Source organism: Cyanistes caeruleus, chromosome 6, assembly GCF_971803275.1.
Source record: "Cyanistes caeruleus chromosome 6, bCyaCae1.hap1.1, whole genome shotgun sequence".
Classification (NCBI taxonomy): Eukaryota; Metazoa; Chordata; class Aves; order Passeriformes; family Paridae; genus Cyanistes; species Cyanistes caeruleus.
The window spans coordinates 56,900,124-56,923,150 of record NC_141706.1 but is presented as its reverse complement, the minus strand read 5'-3'; the positions used below and the strand labels follow the sequence as shown (position 1 = coordinate 56,923,150).

At 42.2% G+C, this 23,027-nt stretch overlaps 1 protein-coding gene and 1 long non-coding RNA gene across 8 annotated transcripts in view; both read right to left on the bottom strand.

Moving 5' to 3' along the window:
- Positions 1-23,027, bottom strand: part of EVL (Enah/Vasp-like) — a 142,072-nt gene that overhangs the window by 87,096 nt on the left and 31,949 nt on the right. The gene's annotated exons all lie outside the window — the stretch shown is intronic.
- LOC111929825 (uncharacterized) lies at positions 15,902-18,175 on the bottom strand. The gene is made up of 3 exons (XR_002864870.2): positions 18,138-18,175; positions 17,935-18,005; positions 15,902-15,939 (listed from the first exon to the last, which is right to left on the bottom strand). It is a non-coding gene; the product is annotated as an uncharacterized LOC111929825 (long non-coding RNA).

The following is a 23,027-nucleotide window of genomic DNA, read 5'->3' as shown; positions in this document are numbered from 1 at the left end:
GGGGCACAGCAGAAAGAGAGAAGGGACTTTTTTCTCTGCAGCACTGCAAGCACTTTCAGCCATTTCAGGTTTCCACCTACCAATTCAGTGTGATAAACCTTCCCCTCTCTAGTTAAAAGCATGTTTCAGAACCTTGCAGGGGTGTTCAGGAGGTGGTTTCCTTTCCCAGACAACCCTGGGAGAGGCAAAGCATTTGAGCAGTGCTTTTGGCAGGCAGCAGTGGGAATGCAGCAGGCAGAACCCTCCACACCATTCTCCTGTGGAGGAAGCAGAATATCCCAGCCCATACCCCAGGAGCAATTACAGGCAATCCCTTGGACAAGGCAGCCCCAGACAAAGAAGAAATGCCCACAGTGCCCACCAGTGTCACAAGGCTTTAGGCATAGTGTGTGCTCAGGGTGGGTTAGAGGAGGGATGATGGAATACTGTCCCTTATGCTCTCCATGTGCTCCAGGTTTGCCAGAGGGTAGAGGCAAATGAATATTTCATCTGTAAGGAGTCACTCTCACCACCCTGATCTGCGTGGTGGCACATGGCATTGTAGGGAAATGGGCAGGAGAAAGGAAGCACAAGTGGCTGTGCCAAATGCTAACGAGAACAAAACACAGGGAAACAATACCCAAAGCGTTTACTGTCCATCTTTGCTTGGCACAGCTCTTCAATGTGCTTGTCTCTGAGGAGGAAACATTGCTGTGATCTCCTCTCCACTGCTGGCACTTCCCTTCCAGAGAAACAACAAGATGAATTAAAGCATATACAGTAGCTCATGCCAGTGTTAGCTTATTTGACTATTAATTACTCTAAGGAAAAATCCTGCTGTTCTGAAATCTGAGAATTTCCACTGGAGATTCACCAACTACTTATCCACTAAAACCCAAGATCACAGAGACAAAAAGTGTTATAAAAAAGAAATCAGTTTATTAAAAATAGATTTAAATAAAAAAATAATATTTTTTAAAAAATTAAAATAAAAATATTTAACCCATATTTTATTTTGAAGTAATTTTCTATATATTTCCATAATGCTATTTCAGTTTTGTGAGATGTGTATTGCATTGGAAGAGATGCAATCAAAGACATCAGAAAAACAAATGGGATGATCTGCAAATACCAGTCATATTTTTTGAATATTCAAGACAGACAACTCTATTTTCTTGATCTTAAATGGAAGATTTATCATTATGGAAATTATGCTAAATCCTACTTAAAAACGAATCAGAAAAGGCAAAACCAAACTGGTGCCTCCAGCAGAGAACCCAAACAAGGACGATGGCAATTTTTCTTTGCGTCAGTTTTAAGGGATAACACTATACTTCTCTCCTTTTATAGCCTTCTGCAGCTTACAGTACTATTATAATTTAAACTCTCTGGAAAGCTGCGTATCTTGTGTTTGAATAAAACTAAAGCAATGCATTCTCACACACAGGCCAGACCGGTGGCGAGCTGGGATTGCTGGGGAGGGCTTGCTTTGCAGCTCAGGCGGAGGCTGAATCAGTGGAGGGACAATCTCTTCTGTGTATTTCTCTTTCTGCAGTCAGCAAAAATGCCCCACTCTGAAAACAGCGTTTGTAGGCTGCCACAGGATAAAACAAACCTCAGAAACATAAATCAAGCTTAACAAAGGAGCTTCTTCTTAACATGGCTAATGGCTCGGGCTCCTCCACAGACAAAGACACTGTTTGACCTACTGCTCTAATTAGAGGAGTAGTGATGTTGACATTTGTGTTGTATAAAGCAGACATGTTAACAGCCAGAGGGAAAGCTGTCAGTGCCTCTAAAGATCACAGCATTCATGGCAATGCACGATTCAGCCTCTAAATGCTCAAATAATCAATTCAGTGCTTAATTTCTGTTATCTTTCTGATAGCAAGAAACAAATCCCAAATCAGAAAAAACAAACCAAACCAAAACCCACCAAAAAACCAACCCAAACTTCAAGCAGTGTAAATGTTGAAAGATTAACAGGCAATTCATGAATAAGTTTTATTCTGCCGAGTACAGTGTTTCCTTTCAGGTTTATATAATCCAGTTTTGTCATGGAGAAACACAAGCAATTTATACTCTCTGGGCTTTTCACTTACTATTAAAATAACACCAACCACCAGGGACTGAAGTTTGTACATTCATATGTGTCAGGTTCACCAAAGCAGGAAAATGGATACCACTGCTCATTTATAAATACATGAAATGTGTTTTAATTTAACTCTGATCTATTGCATCCCAATCCCTTGACATGAGACGCACCATTGCAACAGACAGGCAGTTCATGTCTTACAGATCAGCATCCCTGCAGTAAATCCTCTCTGTGAGCAGAATGACAGCGAGCTCTTCCTCAGTGCTGCAGCTGAATTAGCTCCAAACCCCTCCCAGAATTTTTTCCCCAAGAAGTGGTTGATGTTCTCAAGCCCGCTTTTAATCAAGGTGAAGCTGAATATGAAGTACAACAGACTGACAGAAGGTTTTGTACTGCAGTCCAAGACTGAAGTTTTCCACTCTCAGCACCTCTATCCCAAGGAAAGGAGTTTACAGGCACAGAGATGGAGAGAGGATCAGCATCACTCATCACATCCCACAGCATAAAGCTGGCTTGACAGAACCCATCCTGGACACTTTTAGAATCTGTTTTGTAATTAATTTCTGTAAGTGGATAATTGACTCATTAAGCTGAATTAGAGCAATATGATAATGCACAAACTAAAAATGTAACTATTATTTATCTCTCTGTTCAGCCCAGCCTTCAAAGCCACTTCAATACAATTGTGACTGCCAATGACTTCTGAAGGAAACAATTTAACATGGCAGGCATTGTGCTGTCCAAGCTTTTAAAAAGTTAAGAAAAAAGACGCTTACAATGGTAAATACTTTTTAAAACGTAGATTGCACAAAAAGCTCCCCATTCCTTTCTTAATGTTTTAATTTTTCCCCCAGCTTTTTAAGACTGTTCCACTTTCCTTTCCATGACAACATCCCATGTGGCCAGTATTGCTCTAAGGGGAGGCACATGAAGATCATCCCCCTTCCCCACACAGCTCCAAACACAGCACAAGGACATTTATACGTGTGTGTGTGCGTGTGTGTGAAAGGTAACACAATAAAATGCAATATGATGAAGGGATGTGTGAGCCTCCAAGTGTGCTTGGAGGGTAGATTATGAGGAGACACACCTCTGAACAGCAGCAATGTTTTGGGTTGATTCAGTACAGTAAAATCTGTAACTCTTCTTTTGATAGCCAAGAAAAATCAAGCTTGAAATGACTCTTGTATAAAGAAGATAAGGAAACAGGGCCACAGCACACTATCCATCCCAGCAGGGGAGGGAAAGTTAACTTCATGTCATTCACTCCTCACTGCACAACTGCTGATATTGCCTATCGATCTCCACAGTAATTGTAAGTAGCCACAGAAAGCCATTTCCAGTGCCAGGACAGCGCTTACCAGAAGCAGTTTTGCTGTTTACAACACTTTAGGGAAAGAAGATGGAGGCATGCAGAGGAGGGAAAGGGATTCTTCCCCCTCAAATTTGTTTTATACTGACAGAAATCCATTGATTTTGTAGGAGGTTTTTTTTCCTCATTTGCAAGGACAAATTTCACTCCATTCTGTGAAAATCCCTGCTTCAAAAATCAGACTACTTAAGCATAATTCTGGGGTTCTAGAGGGAGATACAACAAACACCAGGGCATAGGGTAGCCATAAAGATGACAGCAACAAGACATGAGGCCACAGCAGAGGGTTTGCATCTGGCTGGGCAAGAAAATGGAGCCAAGGTGGGTGACACAGCAGTACATAGGTACTTAAGTGACCCATATGGGCAGGGTCAGAAATGCAAAACTCCTGCTGTCCATGGAGTGACTCCTCTGCTCTCAGAGAGTTCTCCTAAAGAGCAGAGCTGAGACCATATCTTTGGAGAAAGGGACAAAAATAACAATCACTGTGGAGCCAACAGAGAGAATATTTGTGTGGAAGGCGGTAGATGAACACTGCAGTAGAGAATTTAAGTGAGATGTTAACACCTCGCCTGAACATTTTCAAGAATCAGCCTGTGAAAGGACAGGATCAGCCCATGTAATGCTCTCATGCACAGCTCAGTTGGGACATTTAAACAATGTTCTGGTGGTGCCCAAGGCCCACCTGCCACATGTCACCCGTCAGATCTCTCATAGCCACAGCAGTCTCAGCACTAGCAAGGAAAGAAACAAGCCATAGATATCCTTGGACATTTGCAGCTCCTGATGGATCTAGAACACACTGTGGTGAAAAGAAATAAGCACTATTGCAGTACTGCAGTTAGCACCTGCACAACTAAGTGTTATAATACAACACCTGATGTGATAGGGCTCTACATAGTCCCTGCAGGGACAAACCACCCCCAGAAGAATACAGGCAGGAATCAGCCCCTTATCCAACTGGAGTTCCAACAGAATGACACCTCAGTGAGCAAGCTTTGGAAATTCATTGAACAAATCTGTACTCTGTTTGCTGTTTATCTGTTTAGCATGTGACTGGCATTGCTATAAAGCAATTTCCAGGCATTACTATAAAGCAATTCATTTCTCTAGACAATAGGAGGGAGCAGTAGGATTCTCCAGAGCCAATACTGCTCCTGCTTTTAGGCTTGGCTAAATGCAACTCGTGCAGACGGTGGCAGCTGGCAGGCTCAGCCACAGACTCTGCTGTGAATTACTGCTAACAAACACATTTGGGTTTATTAAACCTTTCGTCCTCCTCCAAGTGTTATAATCATGGTTCTGGAGTAATCACAGGCATTGTTTAGAAGCATTTGGGAAAAGAGTGTTTGAAAAGGCCTCCAAGGTTCAGCTCAGAGCTGTTCAGCTTAGGGATCTTCCAGCTGCACCAGAGATGTACCTGCAGCCTGTGGGGTCTGATGCTTCAGGAGGGATTAGCCTCAACTCCACAGTCCCCAGCTGCTTGCTCCAGGGTGTCCCCTTTCCCTGTCAGGATCCCCACCCATCCTCTCTACCCTGGCAAAGGTCTTCCCTGACAGAAATAGATGTTCAAATTCAGATTAAACTGCAGCAGCTCCTACTGTGTGTGCTTGCAGACCAGCTCAGCTATGAAATGGGGACCACATACGAATGGAGACCCTGAGCCTGCAGCCAAGGGGGTGGGGGAATACACAGGAAGAGTCACAAGGGAGGAGGAGGGACTGGTGCTGCTGGGTGGGGTGCAGGATAACAGCAATGAGGCTGTGAGCCTGCTGCCCTGCAAATAGATCTGCTTCTTCCATTATCCTGAAATTTCAGGCTTGGTTCACACCGTGTTTAATTAAGGTTTGAAGTTTCTCGTTTTTCCCGAAAAACAAGTGTTGAATAATAATGCTTCTGATTAGCCAGTGCAAGATAGACTGTGCTATTGGATTGAAAGCCATGAGGCATCTGTAAAGTCTCAAAAGGTACCAATCTGGGTACCAATCTAACATGGTAAAGGAAAATATGTCATTTCAGGCTCATATATTATAGAGCCAAAGCAAATTACCTGCTGCTGATGTATTTTTACAGCACTGATGGTAAGGGTGCAGTAATGGTTGCCAAATGAAAACCTGCTCAGCCTTGGGAATCAACTGATGCTCCTGAAGCCAGGAATCGTGTTGTTGATGCTCACAGCAGATGGAAATTGATGACTGTAATCTCCATGAGGAGGATGGTGGCTGCACTAAGGCACCCCTGCTCCCCACCCCACATCAATCTGATGTGTGTTGTTAGCACAATGCAAGGTTGCAGACCATTGCTGGAGAAAGAAATAAGAAGTCCACAGTGGGCAATTGCTGAGGGAGGCAGAGAGAGAGGATGGCGATTTTTATCAGTTCACTGGATGAAGATATGACCCTTGAGCAGTTCTGAAGCTAACAGCTGGGTACTAGAGGGACACACGGACGTTTCTGTTCCTATAGCCACACGGTGTGGTTCTCTGTGTGCCACAGCCCCAGTGCAGCTCTTTTCACAGCGCGGGGTCACACAGAGGAGGAAGAGCGCTAGCGGAGGTGACCCTCAGTGTGGCACCAAAGGTGTGTTTTGAAGCGCTGTGTCTCACTCAGGCCCAGTTCAGAGCTTGCAGGACGGGCTCTGTGGGATGCTGACATTATGAAGAGTGATGGCTGGTGCTGGGCAGGGGGTGCTGGGTGCTGTACCCAGCTGCACGAGCAGGAGCTCACCCCCGTGCCCTGCGGTCCGCACTGCCGGCTCAGGGCGTTCAGGGCTGCCTCCGTTTCTCTGACTTTCTGGGAAAGACAGAATCAGGCCAACTAACTTTTCACCATGTGCCGTATTTGCTGCCAGCAGATTTTCTAGCATGTGCACAGCCACAGAGGCAGCCAGACTTTGCTCATCCCCCCCTGCCCTCATATTTCCATGGATAAATTACATAGCATACATCAAGATAAATTTATCTTGGGTGTAACCTCTGGAACGTCACAGGATTATGTGAGCCATAGAACAGATGAATCCGTGTCACTGGAGAAAATAATTTCAGATGCATTTCTCTCATAATTAACAGCCACTAACTTTTTCAGAGGGAAGAAATGCTGAGAAGATTTTGCTAAATGCAAGCTTAAGAGAAAATAGCACATTGATTTTAGAGAATAATTTTCAAATGCTTGTAATGATAGGATGTTCTTCTGATACGTAGTTCACAAAACAACCCCAGGCCACAGTAGGTGGAGACTAACATATTGATTTCATTGAAGCAGACAGAATATGTATCCCTTTGAAAGCTGGACCTACCCTTTCACTTTTTTTCAGACAGTAGCAGAATGGCATAATAGGAAAGAATTTTTTAAAATAGCCACTGTGGCTAATACAGCTGAAAATATGTTCTGAAACAACTCTGATGACATAGAGAATGATAGAAACACTCAGAAGCCCAAAATAAGACACAGTTAGGTTGTGTTCTTTCATGTTGGTGTTGGTAGACCTCTGCAGTGTTAATCCTTGTAAGAAGATGATTTGTCTTTTCCTACCAGCCTGGCAGCAGTGGCACATTCTGCTTTCAACAAATGGTCCTGAAATGCAGCTTTGCTCTTAAAAAATTACATGAAGGGACTGGAGAAGATTAAATCAGCTTGTCCTGAGCACCGTTCTGTAGTGAAAATTTGCTCTCCAATTGGATTGAGATGCTGTGGTTGAACCTTTTCCAGTGTCATCCTCCACACAGCAGTCCCTCCACCAGGGCTGACTGATCTTGCTTTCCATGTCCAGAGCCAGGTGCAGCATCAAACCCAATGCATTATTCAGCTACCAGATTCCACTGCAGAAAAGGCAGTTTGCTAAGGTACAAAGGTTATTCAGCACACATTATTGCCTAGGGATCATTTGCCTATTCATAGCATGTCATTTACATTTTCTGGAGCTTTTTAGCAAGGTTGTTCTGTGGATAGTAGGTATTATAAAAAAACATTCAATACTTACCAAACAGTCATCAGCTCTTGTTTTAGTTTTGCAGATTGGAGGGTACATTTCAGGACAACATGAAGCAGATATGTAATTTTTTATCCCTTGTAATGGTCTCAGTCAAAGAGTGAATGACCATTCCTTAAATCCAATGGCAAACTCTATCCAGCAACAAAGACATCCCTCCTGCATCAGAGGCACTTCTGAGGATGTTGCAAGATACCCTCCTCTATCCCTTTTTATACCCAGCTCTTGTCCTCAGAGATCCTTTTGCCCATCTCATACATTAATTTTGCATCCACCTCACACATCCACATCAAGTTCAGTGTCTGAACTTGCATCTCAGTCACTCTGCAGTCAACACAGAGGCTCTCCCCCTCTCCCAAAACAAGGTTGGTTGATATTTTCACCAAGCTATATTTGTTTAAGTGGAAATTCTAGATATAAAGCCACAAATAAGAAGTCCAGAAAGAAAATCACAGCAGTATAGCATCACTGTGAGTTCTGCACACTGCCCCTGAACTGCAAAAAACTGTTGTACAGGTCATGAGTCCTTTTTACAAAGTAGAAAGTAAAAAGTTTACACAACCCTACCAAAGAATCCAGTTCCTTCTGTGAAATCTTAAGTCTTTTAATAGTATGCTGTCATCAATGTGTGGACTTTTCTGCCTCTGTGTATGGGTTTATCACTGCCTCAAATGCCACCAGAGCATCCCATGTTTCCAATGGAGCAGGAACTCTACCACCAGCAACTTTTCAAGATGTGAAACCTGTCCAAGTGCCTGATGGCCTTCTGGAGCTTTTCCTTTGGAGCCAGCTAGAGTGAAAAACCACTTCTGCCACATGCAGCCTCAGTTTTTCAATTTTATTGAAATTAATCTGGGACCAGCCCACAATACTCCAACAGCATTTTTCCAGAAAAAGGGAAGGGAACAGAGAAGAGTACCCTTCCCTCTCTCCTAAATGCAGGACCATCCATCAAACAGGACTCCTCACTGTTGACACCTCTCAGGGACGCAGTTTGGGAATGTTTTTAATTAATTATTTGCCTCTTGGCTGATTTGCTACAGTCTTTTCTTGGGAAGAACAGGTAAAGAAGCATGGGAGGAAACATGTGGTTTGTGGCAGCTCTTGGCAGGGTGGTTTTACTGAGGGTTGCTTTGGTTTTTTTTTTGTTTTGTTTTAATGAGTATTTTCTGTCTTGTTGTCAGCTCTGAAGCAAGTCTTCCTGCACAGAAAGCCTAAATTTTCCATTGCACAGAGCCATGAGGCCACAGCACCCAAGACAAAATGCTATGTGTGGCTATTTCCAGCTGGTGATGCCGGGAAGTTCACCCAAAGCCACGTGTGAGTGGCGAAGCCAGAGTCAGACAGGAGCTCCAGAGCAGATTATAGCTCAGTTCCTCCTCTGCTCACCCTTTTCAGCCAAACCACTATGTCTGTGTCTCACCCAAGCCCTAAGCAGCTACACATGGCAGAAGGAGAAGGGAAAAGAGAAATTTAAGTTCTAACGGGTGACAACTACTATGTCTGAATTTTTACTGTCTGCATGCTGTAATTCCTAACAAGGCTCCTCCATAAAAAGAAAAGCCTTTTTAACGATGTCAACGATTAAACCCCAGTGAAACCTGACAAAGAAAAGCTTATTCAGAAACTCTGATTTACTTCTTGGGGATTAATGACACTTGAAAGCAGAACAAACCATCACAGCACAATAAACAAGCATAAAGAGAAATCAGCACATAATGGTGATTTATTTCTCTGTACAGAAAACACAAAAAATGGAACTATTACAGATGAATCAAATGAAAACCATTTTGGCTATAATAAACCTTTTATTTCAAATTAATGTAGCAACTAAGCATTGCGTTCCAATTTGGGATACTTTAAAACCTTTCTAATAAAAGCAAAGGCCAGTTTCACAGGGGGACTGCAGAGTGTGATTTCACAACCACTGCAGAAGCTGCCTTGGGTCTGTGCTGCAGATCTCTGTGCTGGCCAGCTCTCCTCTGGGAGTGACAAAGTCATGCAGAGGTGCAGTGAGCTGGGGTGGGTGCTGCAGCCTGGGTACCCGCTCCCTGCCCACTGCCCAGGCTCCTTCCGAGCCCACTCTCATTTCTAAGTGGCCCACAAGTTCTTCTTGCAAAGGCAGTAAGTATTAATTATGGTGTAAATCAGTAAAATTAATTAAAACAGGGTGTCCTGCGCTATTGTCATTTTGGTTTGCATTTGTGCTTTTTTCAGCTGCTTTCCCAAAGGAAACTCTTGCTGGTTGGAAGAACTTGTTGCATCCTTGGGTGATGAGCAGAATACATTATTCAGTATTAAAACTCAATAAGCAATTATGCAGGTTAACTGCACTTGTATTCAGAATTCTTAATTTTTACAGTAACTTAGGCAAAAATGAATGATGTACATTTTGCATTTCATAGGGGTTTTTTCTGGTTTTGATTTGTCATACTGTATAGCAATGGAAATTTGAATTTTAATTCATAGCACACAAGAATAAGTTACATAACTCCCCTAGTTCCATTTAAAAATTAACTTTAAAAATATTGCAAAATAAATATAAAATATCATCTGCCATAACATTGAGCTGACAGACTTTTAAGCTTGGTCTCCTCTACAGCTTTAACACTACCAGGTTACATTTTTATTCATAATTCTATTCATAATTAGAACATGGAGGTGGAGAGAAAACAAACCCCAAAACTTTATATTCACACTATTCAGTCTACAGATTCTGAATTCACATTATTCAGACAGTGCAGGAGAAGTAGCAGGAGTTAATGAAGTCCTCCCAATACTTCTGCAGGAAGAGGCTATGGTGGTTCAACACTTAAACACAAATTACTTTCTAACCTCCACCTCTTTTGTAGACATTCTTTTTAACCTCTAGAGCCAGCATGGAGAACTTACTAAAATATTCTTAATTGAAGGCAGATTTTAACAAGTCTTTATTAGAGATATAAAACTAGCAGAGAAAAACCTTCATCCATAATTCACAATTAACGAAGACACTGATTTCTGATTCCATCCACAATTTTCCACCTGATGCTGCTGCTAATCAAGAACTTTCTCCCAGTCTCTGAAGGCTGCTCAGCCATACATTAACATGCAGCTATAGAAGTATCTCAACATCTGTAGCAAGACTTCAAGGAGAAATCTCTCACATCTCCCACCTTTTCCAAGCATTGCTCAGAATAATGATCAGGTAATCAGATCCACTGAATGCAGAAAATAGTCTGATAATGACTTACTTGGGCTCCAATTTTTCCAACATCTGTTTTTCCTGCTATGTTTCATATTTCAAATCCCTTTTTAAATAAAAAGTCCTCATTTTAACTGCACCTTCTATGCAGTTAGGGACATGAATAATGTCCCACTAAAAGAGACACCAGGATAAATACAAATAATTTAATACACACTATTCAAGATCAATTTTTAATCTCCTTAACTCCATTACCTTTTCTGTTTCCCATTTAAATGTCTTCTTTAACTGTCTGGTCATATTTTTCTTTTATCCAATCATAATAAATCCTGAAAATAAAGATTTTTCTTCTTATTTCTTAACTCAGTCAATGCTAGACGGGTGATACCCTCCCATCTAAGCAGACTCATGCAGCAATACACCCGATGGATGTGCAAGATTGTACAGTCTCCTCTAGGAATAACCACCTGCAATAACTCTAACAGGTCCTTCAGTAGGACTTGGAGGTGGAGTTTCACCACCAAAAGGCAACTGCCCAGCTAGCACATGCAGTCCAGGAATGAGACCTGACAATGTGCTGCACCAGGGTCTTGTGCTTTTCAAGCTCTTCCCATGTCACAGGTTGGAAGATCCAGCATCACTCCCACAGTGCCATCCCAACACTTCTCCTGCACAACTCACTGGTGCCAGCACAGAGCTGCTGTACCTGTGTGCCACACCAGTTCACCTGCCTCTTGCAAGTTCTCCACCAGTCTTTTTCGAAACCAAAGGCAGCATTTGCTTCCTGGAATATCTAAGTGGCAAGAAGGCAAAATTGCTCTGGGGTCACTCCAGACTAGCAAATGGTGTGTTTGTACTTCTGATCCTTTTGGCAGGAAAAAGAAGGGAAAAGATCAGAAAAAGAGAGTTGGGGAAAGATGAGGGGACAGATTGCTGAGAGACAGAAGAGAAGGGGACATTGCTGGTTAGAAAGAAAACAAGTGGGGTTTTTTTTTGGTTTTTTGTGTTAATCTAGTTGTCCTGAGTCAAATCCAGTGGAGGCTGGCCAGCTCCCATCAGCTAAGCAGCCAGCCCACTGCATGTTCCGCTTGGGGATTGTTGTCTCATTTCTAGAGGCCTTCAAGACACCTGCTAGGGCTCTCTGCCACCATGGCCAAGCATTGCGTACGACTGAAAATATGCTTTGTTTATTCAAATGGAACTTCAGCAGACTGAGGAGCCTGTGGACTGCTGTCAACAGCAGTGAATCTGTTTACCCAGAACACAGGTGCAATGGGAGCAAGGGCTCTGCCCTCCCTCAGCACTTAGCAGGACTCTGGCAGCAGAGGGAAAGGGAAAAACCCACCGGATAAGAGAAGGCTGAAGGATCAATAAGGCAAAGATGGAGATATTTCAATCTCCCCTCCCCAGCACCCTTTTATCCCAGAGGATAAGATCCCACATTCACTCCTGACTGTGAGATAAGATGATGCTCTTTGGCATGAAGATCTTGCTAAATGACACATTTTCAGGACGTTTTCCAGTGCAGTAGTCTCCTTCTGGACCACATCCCAGCATTTTCCCTGCTCCATGGCCCCACGCTCCAGCCATGCTGGATGACTGGTCACACATCAGCTGCAACTGTGGGATCCCAAGCTGTGAGAAGCCAGTAACATACTGTCCAAGGCATGAGTCACTTGTTCCCCATGCAGGCTGCACACGAGGGGACAGGCCAGCCGTCCTTATTCTCTTTAACCACTGCATTCACTCGCTTCACTCTGGAGTTAGCCACCTCTTCCACAGGCAGGCAGCACACCTCTCTCTGAGATAACCCCTGCTGGTAGACAGATGATGTGTCTGGGAGGAAAGGGAAGGAGCAAGAAATCTCATCTTGTGAAGAAGATTTTGTGACTTAAGTCCTTTCCTCCAACATAAGCATTTGGAGAGAAACACAAGTCCCAGAGATTCCATGTCTGGTCCTCTTTAGACAAAAATACAAAGATATCCCAGGAGCAAAGTGCCATGGCTGGCAAATCAGAACAAAAGTTCCAGAAAGAAAGAGAGGCTTCTTGTGTGTCCCCACAACTCCAAAGATAATACCCACAGGACTGTAAAACACACTAGAGCAAGAGTATGAATGGAAGTTTAAATAGACTGTTGTCATCTAGTACATCTAACAAATCTAATCAGAAGTAGCAAATGCTGCTAAAAGCTTGTTGGAACGGCATCATATGTAGCATTAAAGAGTCAATTTGCAAACACTATCAGTTTCTTTCTTCCTTTTCAGATGTGTTTTGTTGATATTTCATATCAGGTTCTGCTCCTGTCCCAGTCCATGCTGACTTCAGTGCATGACCATAAAAACACCTGCCTGTCAGATCCCCTACTTCCCAAGGGCAAAAGGGTAAGATTCACTGGAAAGAGGTGCTCAAATACAAATCTAATGGATGCAGTGTGAAATCTCAAAAATTAACAGTAAACACTACAATTTCCTGGCAAGTCAAGAAATCTTCATCTAAACTGCTGCTGTGCCTCATGAGGGCATTTGCAGGCAGAACACTGTAGTGGTAACAATTACTTTTAAGCACAAAGATGCACAGGAAATGTCAGGCACACATTTGGATGTGTGCACAGTTAAGAATGCCACACAAAGCCTGCTGAAGCTGGGGGGTCTGAGAGCAGTCTTAAAAACCACAATTTAGGTACTTCGTAGGGAAAAAAGGGGGGAAAAAAGATGGATGTATTTGTGATCCACAACTGAATACAGCTAAAGAGAACGTCTTTTCCTAATTATATTTATCTGGAGATTCTTTTTGATTGAAACACTTGCATAGCTGTAACAATGTTATCTAATTTTGGAGGAGTGGAGTGGAGTAGACTGACTAAAATTAGGTTTGCAAACATGCACTAAGAGACACAAGGCTTCACATGACTCATCTACATCTCTACTAACCGCCTCCCTGATAGACTAATGGAGGGATCCTCAACAAGGGATCCTCAGCAAGGATGATAATTTTCTCAATAAAGGCAGAAGATTTAAAGTACCCATATTCTGAACAATAAGAAGATACTGCCTTTGCCCTGAGGCAGCACATTCATTTTCAGGATGTCTAGCAATAGAAAACCTCTTACATGGAGAAGGTACTTCTAAATATTTTCCTGGAGAGGTAGTTAAATCTGAATTAATGTGTTAAAGCCTGTGTATTGTCACCTCCTGCCACAGATGGGCATTGCTGTGAAGTCACCATATACAACAGTGTGACATGGAAATACAGACATAACTTTGTCCAGGAAGGGTCATTCAAAAGAAAAATCCCTAAGTAAAAGCTGTTTCCAAGAGCATTGCAACCTTAGTGGGTTTATATTCCAGGAGTCTACCTATCCCCATTTTTTAGACAGTGAATCTTTTTGCCCAAGAGACCCCAGTGTTAGCACAAGCCTAGGAAGAAACTCAGATCTTTGCAGGCCCTGGTCCCAATCTATCCACCACATCCCACCATCCTCGTTCTGAAGCCCATCCTGACTCTGGGTCTCTGTAACAGTGGTGGGAACAAGAATAAATCTGACAGTGTTCTATGCAAAAATGGTGAAGTTGCTGAGCTCAATATTTTCTACCTTCACCTCTCCAGCTCAGAGAAGAGCCATACATGCCATACATGCCTCATGTCCTCTAAAGGCTGGGAAGACACAACACTGCTAGAACAAGGCTCTTCTTATCAGAGCCTCCAAGACCATGCAAGCAGGGTTACAATGCTCTGAGACACAGGGGGTCCCTGTGATGATGAATTCTAGAAAATGTAAGCAGTTAATCAAAACAACACTGGGTGACGCACATTGGTATAGAGAAGACAAATTGTCTCACTGACAAGGATGGCAGAAGGACAAACACTGCACCTCTCCTGCAAACAAGAAGTGTGACTTTAAGTTCTGTGTGTACAACTCAGTCAAAATTATCATGGCACTAATAAACTGGGATGATGCCAACACAGACACTAAGTTCAGCGGTTGAGTGCTATCTGACCAGATGAGCTTCACAGTCTCTGCACCACCCCTGCTGCCAGGAAGCATCAGACAACAGCCTACTGAGACACAGGCAACCACTGCCAGCCCCACTGACAGCTGCAGAAGGTCTGACTAACACTTTAAGTCAATAATAGATAGCTGATGGGCACGGAAGGTAGGCAGAAATTAGCCCTGGGGCTAAAACTGGTGAACTGGCAGCTGGAGCAGCTCAGGGAAGGATATAAAATGATCTGCACCAAGGAAGGAAGCCTTGGAAGCTATGGAAGATGGCTGAGTACTTTCAGTCATAGACTAAACTTTTGATATCACTTACCTACCTACCTTCTATTCCTGGCTAGACTCCTGCAGCTTTATTCCAGTAATGACTTCAAATTGGGCAGCCAGGAGAGGAAATGAGAAAATAGCCACAGTTTCTTGTTTTACTCCCATACATTCAGCTACTGCAGTCCTCCCTCTCCCCTCAGGCTCTTGGGTGCCTCTGTGCAGAGCTCCCACCTCAGGAACCAGGCAATACAGAACTGCCCTGGTCTTTGCATGGCCAGGGCGGGCTGTGAAGAGCTTCTGATGCTGGAGACTGCACTAGAGAACAGGCCTGTGTAAAGCAGAGGCCTTGTGATAGTGAGGAAAGTCACTATTTAACTGATTTAATTGGTGTAATTGAAGGCATCATGCCTCATTTTATTGCAGGAAAATGAAACAGTCACATCTCATTCTCTCTCCCACCTTACACCCAGAAATATAATGGCACCAAGATTTGACTGACTGGGAATAGCTCAATTTTCTCTGCAAGCAAAAAGTCAAGGAACTTTGTATTTTTAAAAATTAAAACTTGAGATTAGACCTGACATTTAGAAGCTTCCAAAACTGGCAGGCCCTAGGGCCAGGGACTTTGCAGTCCTGAGAGGGCAGCTGTGCAAATCCAAAGAAATGAAGTGCAAGGAAATTGCATAAGTTGACCTCCTCTTCTGCAGCAGGGAGAGAAAGCCCAACACTTCCATGCTTCACTGGGCAGGCATTCATGAAGATGACTAAAATATTATGATCAAAAGCTGTCTCCACAAGGAAACTCACTGAGGCAGCTGGTCTCCATCCCAGCTTAAAAATTCAAGTCTGCTGGTTCCTGCAGAGGAGCAGGACCCCGACACAAGCGCGTTACCTTCGGCTTTCTTTTCTTATATGACTTCACAACACTTATATCTGTAGATGAATGAAGCCTCTTTGCACAGCCACTGTCATTTCACTTGCAGGCTCAGGCAGCAAACTCACAGAGCAGAACTGAGTCCAGCAAGCCAGTGAATGCATCTTTTCTGTCTTAAGGAACTGCAACACAGCATTTTTGTCAGAAAGAAGGCTCGGTTGTTCAGCACCTTTTGAGCACATGCTTCCAGATGAAAAATATCTGCCACTATAATTAAGGGTAGGGTGCTTGACTAAATATTTCTTTTGTCAGCCATTCATTTTAAAATGTGAGTTTGTTGCCACATTATGCCATTTCAATATTGGATTGCCCTCAACCAGAACATCTGTGTGCTTCACCAGCTGCTTTAAACAACTGCCTTCTTTAAAACTAAGTGAAACAGATTATGTGTTTTATTATAGTCAGATTTCACTGTGAAGTTCATTGTCTCATGTGCCACAGTTGGCAAGAAGAGAACTATCAATTCACTTCTAAATTAAACAAAACACCCAAACTCCAACCTCTCTTACTAAAGGGACAGCAACTGCCACCTTACAGTTGTGATAAAGAGGTTAGCACAGGAAGATTTAACATTATTTACATATTCATCTATTTAATATTTGCTAAGACATTTGGAAACATGCCCCAGGAAACACACAGGTTCAGTCACTCTGCAGCTGGCAATACTGGGGAAGAGGAGATCAACTCTTGGGACATTTAGATAATTGTGGCCTTTAGTTCAACACAGGCTTGTTTGGAATAACTATTGGCCCAGGATATTCCTGTGCAATTTTCAGTGCACAGCAGTATCTCTCAGAGTAGTGAGATTCAAAAGCTTAGTCAGGTGTAAGAAGTGATATAGGATTTCTTGTCCCAGAGCTCAGCTTTTAAAACAAAAGTTATCAGTTATCCTTGTGCAAAGAATTTAAAATGTAGACTGGATACAATGGGCACATCTGCCCAAGTTTTCAGAAAGCATGAACCATGTTTAAGGTCCATCCTTATTCCTTGTTATTTCAGTGGTTAATGAATTATAAGCCAGATCCAGTGCAGGAATGACGTAGTACTGCACTGAGAACACCCTCAGGTGCTCTACAAAAAGCACAATGGTTTGAGACTTTGACAAGATCATGTAAACAGGAGCACAGGGATTATTTCTGGAAGGGAGTTTCCTTTTTAGTGTTTGCAAACTACTGCACCAGTGACACCAGGCTGGTCTATGATGACATTTACAGCAAAGCACCTCATAAAAACAAGTGGTTTCAGGCAAATGTCAGCTTTCCCAGCTTCACTAACTAATTGATTCAAAGCATGAAGATAGTAACACCCAAATGAGATGACAAAAGCTATATATTGTCACTGTAAGTCACAGACCAGGAGATGCTCAGATACACTTAGACATATCCACTTTTGTGTTTCAGGTGTTTAATACAACAGGAACCTTTTGAAATCCCGTGCAATTCTCTCCACAACTTTTCCAGCATCCCAAAAGGCAGACAGCTAGAACATGAAGGAAGCTATTCAACTATTCAGGAAGTTTTCCTCATCTGGATGGGTTTTACTATCCAGGAACAGGTAGCTCTTTGGACTTTTAAATACATCTTTCCTTTGGAAAGTTTCATTACAGCACAGAATTTCAGTGGTTTGGGTGCAATCACATATATGTAATCGAGCCAAAGCACATCAAAATCACAAGGCACATCAACCTAACACAGAGAGAGAGATTTTACAAACAGCCTGTATGGATACACAGGAGCACATTAACCTAAGAATACTGATGCAGTAGTGCCTTGGGTACCCCTGTAGAAGTGGTCTTCAGATGGCTGTGTAAGCATCACAGGCACTGCATTTCAAATATATTTCAAGGAAAATTTAAAGTAAACCAAAAGAAAAAGAACATCCCAGGGGATGTGGTAAAAATCAGGATAACAATGAACAGAACCCCTAAAATGCTCCCTAAGAGAGCAGAAGATGATTGGAAGAGGTGCTTGTACCCCAATCAGAAGTCAAGTTCTGTCTTGACTAACATCATGCTTTACAAGGGAGTTTATTTACTCCATTTCCTGCAATAAAGATATGCATTCAAGCAATAAACAGAATCCAAAGCTGTGGTATCACCCCAGTCAATGAGACAGTACCTGGGTCATTCCCATGATTGTACTCTGAAACTGTAGTTAAATCTAACAGACATTAAAACACAGGCCAGAAGCTGAAATAAAGAAGATAAAATGAAAAGTGACACATGCAAAATGCCAGTACGAAAAAGATAAACTCCTGTAAGCCACAGTATGAGGCAGACAAAATATTACAACTGCTTACACTCCTCCAAGTTCTGCTTTACCTTGTCCAGTCCAGACAACCTCTAAGTGTCAGTTCTTCTTTTGGACTTCCTTAAAATCAGAAGAAATAAAAATGTTTCTAGAGCATGCTTCATCTACTCCTAAAGTAGGTGGCTAAAACAGGTCAGATGAATCACGTTAGCAGCAGTTTTTTCTCTCCATTGATTACACAAGGAGCCTACAGGGACCAGGACGGATGTAGACATTCAGAGTTAGGAGAAATGAAGCTCATCCCAGACATCTGCACAACTGCATCCACAGCACTACTAATCCTCTCATGGCTGAAAGTGGGACTAATTTCCACTGCAGAAAAAAGACAAAAGTAGAAGACAACCAGCTTTCTGAAGAGCGATCTCAAATGTGAATTCCCAACACGGCAAGGTCCTTCCATTTCAAACATTTGAATTAAATCCATGGATTGAAAGAGTCTGAGCCTGTTCCCTATTCCCAGCACTACATCTAATCTGGAATCTGACCTTTGGCATTTTATTTAACCTTACTTTTTGTACTAACAGCAAAGTAGGGATAATTTTAACAACTTTCCCAGAACGCTGAGTTACTCGATGAACATCTTTAAAGTGTTCTGGGATTTCTGTGCTCCTCATCAAAACAGTGATACCATTAACTATTATATGAACACAATTATGATTACCATTACAAAGACAGCATTTTTCTGATATTTACCTTTAAAGTAGCTGATACTAATTTTCATGTGTTTTTCTTTGAACACTCCTTTTCAGTCATATTCCCATGCCTAGTTCTCTGGGATTTGTATCTTCTGATCTGACACTTTGCAAGTTTATCACCAAATTCCCTGTTCCTGTTGCCTGTTAAAATCATGTACTAATGAAAAAAAAATCATTCTTTGCTTTCTGCCTAAATATGTCTATATATAAATAGATCTCCATATACATAAAAGCCCACGCATTCTGTCATTAAGTGTAGCAGACAAATAGATTTGAATTGCAGAAGTGTAAATAAACATGCAGCCTTTTCCCAAATCTAGTGGACAGATACAAATAAGTCCTGTCTAGAAGCCACACTTGAATCACTGTACACAGTAACTTGGGCTAGAAATCAAAACAAAGTGTCATTGGCTCCATCCACTATTCTCACAACCCCAGCAGTGTTGTTCAAAGTTCAAAGTAAGTCCTCACATAATACAAACTTTCATTTACAGAACAATGTAAAAACACACATAAAAATATCTAAATATTTTTATGTAAATATACACACTTACAGTCATGTTTCAGAGGGAAGACATCCTTGGACAAAAGAGACCCAAAGAGACGGGCTTGGATCTCACTCATCAGTGCCACTCCCAGGATTTAGGACACACTGTACCTCAATTTCTCTGCCCTTAATAACTGGTCTGGGGACAGTCCCCCATGTCCATGGGCACACAGGTACCATGTCTGGCAGCACCTGCATTAAATCCCAGCATTAAAGACAAACCCTCAGCTCCACAGCACAGCTGCCACTATCAAACTTGATCCCCTTTGAATTTACAGTGATTTTTGACTTCAGACTAGAGTCTGCACACTGAACACAAACTAAGGAAGCCCAGATGACTCCTCCAGCCCAATTTCCTGGATGGCTGGCTTCCCCTGATGCACATTTCTGGGCACTGCAGTGAGAGGTGCAATTCCAGCTAACTCAGTGCACCCGCACCGCCTCGCTTGCCCACCAGCTCTGTCCCCACTTGCCTTGGCTTGCTTGAACATCAAAGTAAAACTCAAACTGACAAGCAACACCTGTCTCCACAGCTATTTTCCACACCCAGCTACATCTAATCCTTGCTTCATTGCCTTCTTTAAAGTTTAATAAAGGTTTCTGTGAGCAGTCTTAGTCAAGTTTCTGACTCTTGTTCTTAATGCTTCCATGACTGAGCTCAGACATCTGAAGGAATCTGGGTTTAAGTAATCTGCTCACAAAGAAAGCCCTGGAAATATGCTTTCTGCTCATCATCACCTTAAACCACAAGTGCAAATCTGCAGTACAGTGCATTTTTCCTATGTAGCAACATGATGGCATGCTTTTGCTTCCCTTGCATTGGTTTTTCTCAACAGCTCCTCTACCAAATGGACTCAATATAAATCAGGATATATATCTCAAAATGCATTCTTAAAATTCAACTTCCTATTCATGGTACCCACCAAAAGGCTTTGTATCATCCTTTTGAAGTACAGAGAAACAACTAAAAAATGCATCAGACTTTATAAATTAGTTGTTTTAATTTAAATACATATAATTTACAAGCATGCAATCTGACTATAAAGATTTGAAAACCTCAGAAATTTTGAGAAAGCATCAGAAACTTTAATTTGGCCAGCTGAGTGCTGTACTTGGCTCACAACCCATAGTGGGGAAGGTGATGGGGTAAAGCCCCAAGAAGTAGCAGTCTCTCGGAGTTTGGTGGGACCCCAAAGGTGTCAGTCCCTGTGTGTGACACCAAGGCTCTCATCCTCAGCATCACCAGTCCAGACAGACCAACCTCAGATACTTCAGACAGAATAAACCAAAAAAGCAAAGGAAAACACATTCCAGACCTCAAGAGCCAAATTCTGCATCTACAGGGAATCCCAGTCCATGTCTGACCCCTTGCTTTCCCCTCACCCACACACACAAGAGCAGCCAGCTGAAATCCCCAGTATTTGGCACTCAAGGTTATCCTGATGCAGACCCAGAGCTCACAAGTGTGGCTGGAGCTCAGAAGGAACGTGGGAAGCTGCAGGGACTGAGCTCACACCCACACCCAGTGCTTGTGCACTTGCAGGCACAGATGTGACCCTTTCTGGGGAGGGAAAATTGTATCTGAAAGGAGCAGAAGTGCAGTGGGAGCTGAGGTGATGCCAAGTGCACTGCGTGCCCTCTGAACAAGCCCCTCCACTTCCTAAGTCTTGATGCTAGGAAATCACATTGTATTTCAGGATTGATTTTTCTCTTACTTCGACCTTCAAAACCAGGATATTGTTACATCTTGGTCAGCGATGTCAGGATTTTCCACAATAAATCAGCATCGTTGTCATGTCAAATTACTGAGATACCTTTCATGGGCTGTACCCTGTGGGTACTTAATTTTCACCTTCTTCTTTAATAACACGCTTCCTTTCTTCTCCTTTTCACACTGAACTTAATAAATAGTTTAAATAAGTGCCTATCTGTGTTTAATGAGCTTGTGCTGAGTGAGCTTTGAAAATACCACTGGTTATATAGAGTAGTTAAAAATTTCCATAGGGGAGCTACTGACATGAGTGCATTACCTCTTATTAGTATTATTAATCTTGCCTAACAAGCCAATACAGACTTTGAAGTGTCATCCTCAAGCTTTGAGATTGATCCTTTCCCAAAAGCAGTGGTGGGTTTTTCCCCTTCCTTTATATTGCTAGCACTTTGGGCTCCTGAATCCTTTGCTGTTTCTCTTGCAACAAAATTGTCCCAGTACAATAACAGAACCAGTTACTGTGCACCATTACAGCACAGTGTCAGGGCCAAAATGCCTGCTTCCCCCATTCTGCAATACACACAGACAACCTTAGAATCACATTTTCCACACTCTTCATCACTGAAAAACAAACAGAAACTTTCAAACAATTCAAATACTCCACATTTATGTGAGCCTGTAAAGACAAAGGCAAATTTTCTACATAAATAGCATCCAGCTGGTCCTCCTCCCTGGAATAATCAGAGCTGATACATGCTCTTGTGAAAATCTGATCCGTGTAAAATGAATTTTTCTTCATTTTTGAAATGTGGTTCTTAGATTTCCATTTCCCAATTAAAACAAGAATGTGACTTTGATCTCAAATAATTTGCAATGCATGTCAAAAAGAGTCTTATCTGTTACTTCCATTTTAATGTCACTTTATAAGAAACAGCCCCTTGCCAAACAGCAGCTAAGCTGTGATGGCTGGGCAGAACAGTGCTAACTACAAAAAATGGCATCAAAAAGTGCTGTCTCATGAAGCAAAGACAATCTGTGGAGAGCAAAACTGGTAGGAATACTTCTTTTATTATAACAATTCTTACAGTCAGAAGAAAGAACAAGCTTTTTGATATAAAACCCTCCTCCACTCTGAAAAAAAAAAAAAAGTTTCAATAATCTCCCTAAATTTTTACCTGGCTTTTTCTCCTTTAATTAACTTCCTTTCACCCTGGTTTTTACCCCATCTCCTTCCCTGCCATGGACAAGTTTAATGGGAAGTTAGTCTGAGGCTTTGCACCACAAGGATTAAAACGGATCATAGGAAGAAGCCCCCATGTCCTGTATCTACCTTATGAACAGCAGAAATAACAAGAACAGCAATTTTATCCATTTGGCCTTGTTGCACAAGAAAAGGCAAGAGGGAATTTGGATATCCACGCTGTCCTGTAGCTGAAAATATGGACAGGGACAGAGGTAATGAGCATCTCTGGGAGACACCAGGATACTGAAACCAAGCATCCACCCCTATGAAAAAACACTGCAGGTAGGAAGAAGTGAGCAGCAGCTACTTCCCATGAAAGTTCAGCTGAAATGCTTCAAATCTTTATAGATTTCATACTAAGGCTTAGAAAACACTAGAATGACACTGAGAATAACTTGCTCTAATGAATGCCCATAGGTGGATTTAAAAATTATCATTAATTTTGTTATTTAAAGAAGCCATCTGTACTCAAGTTTATTTTCATTTTAAAGCTTGACATCAATTTCCATGTCTTGATAGCTACTTTCATTTCTGAAAAGTGTGTCTGGATCCTCATTAAACAACAGCAGACACTGCTTGTTTGCAAATATTACCACAAGGTTGGTTAAAAAAAAGAGGGGGGCTAAACATGTTTTGGAGTTGAGAGAGAGTTAAAAAAAGGGAGAAAACGATAAACATGTTTTGGAGATGAGAGAGACATAGATA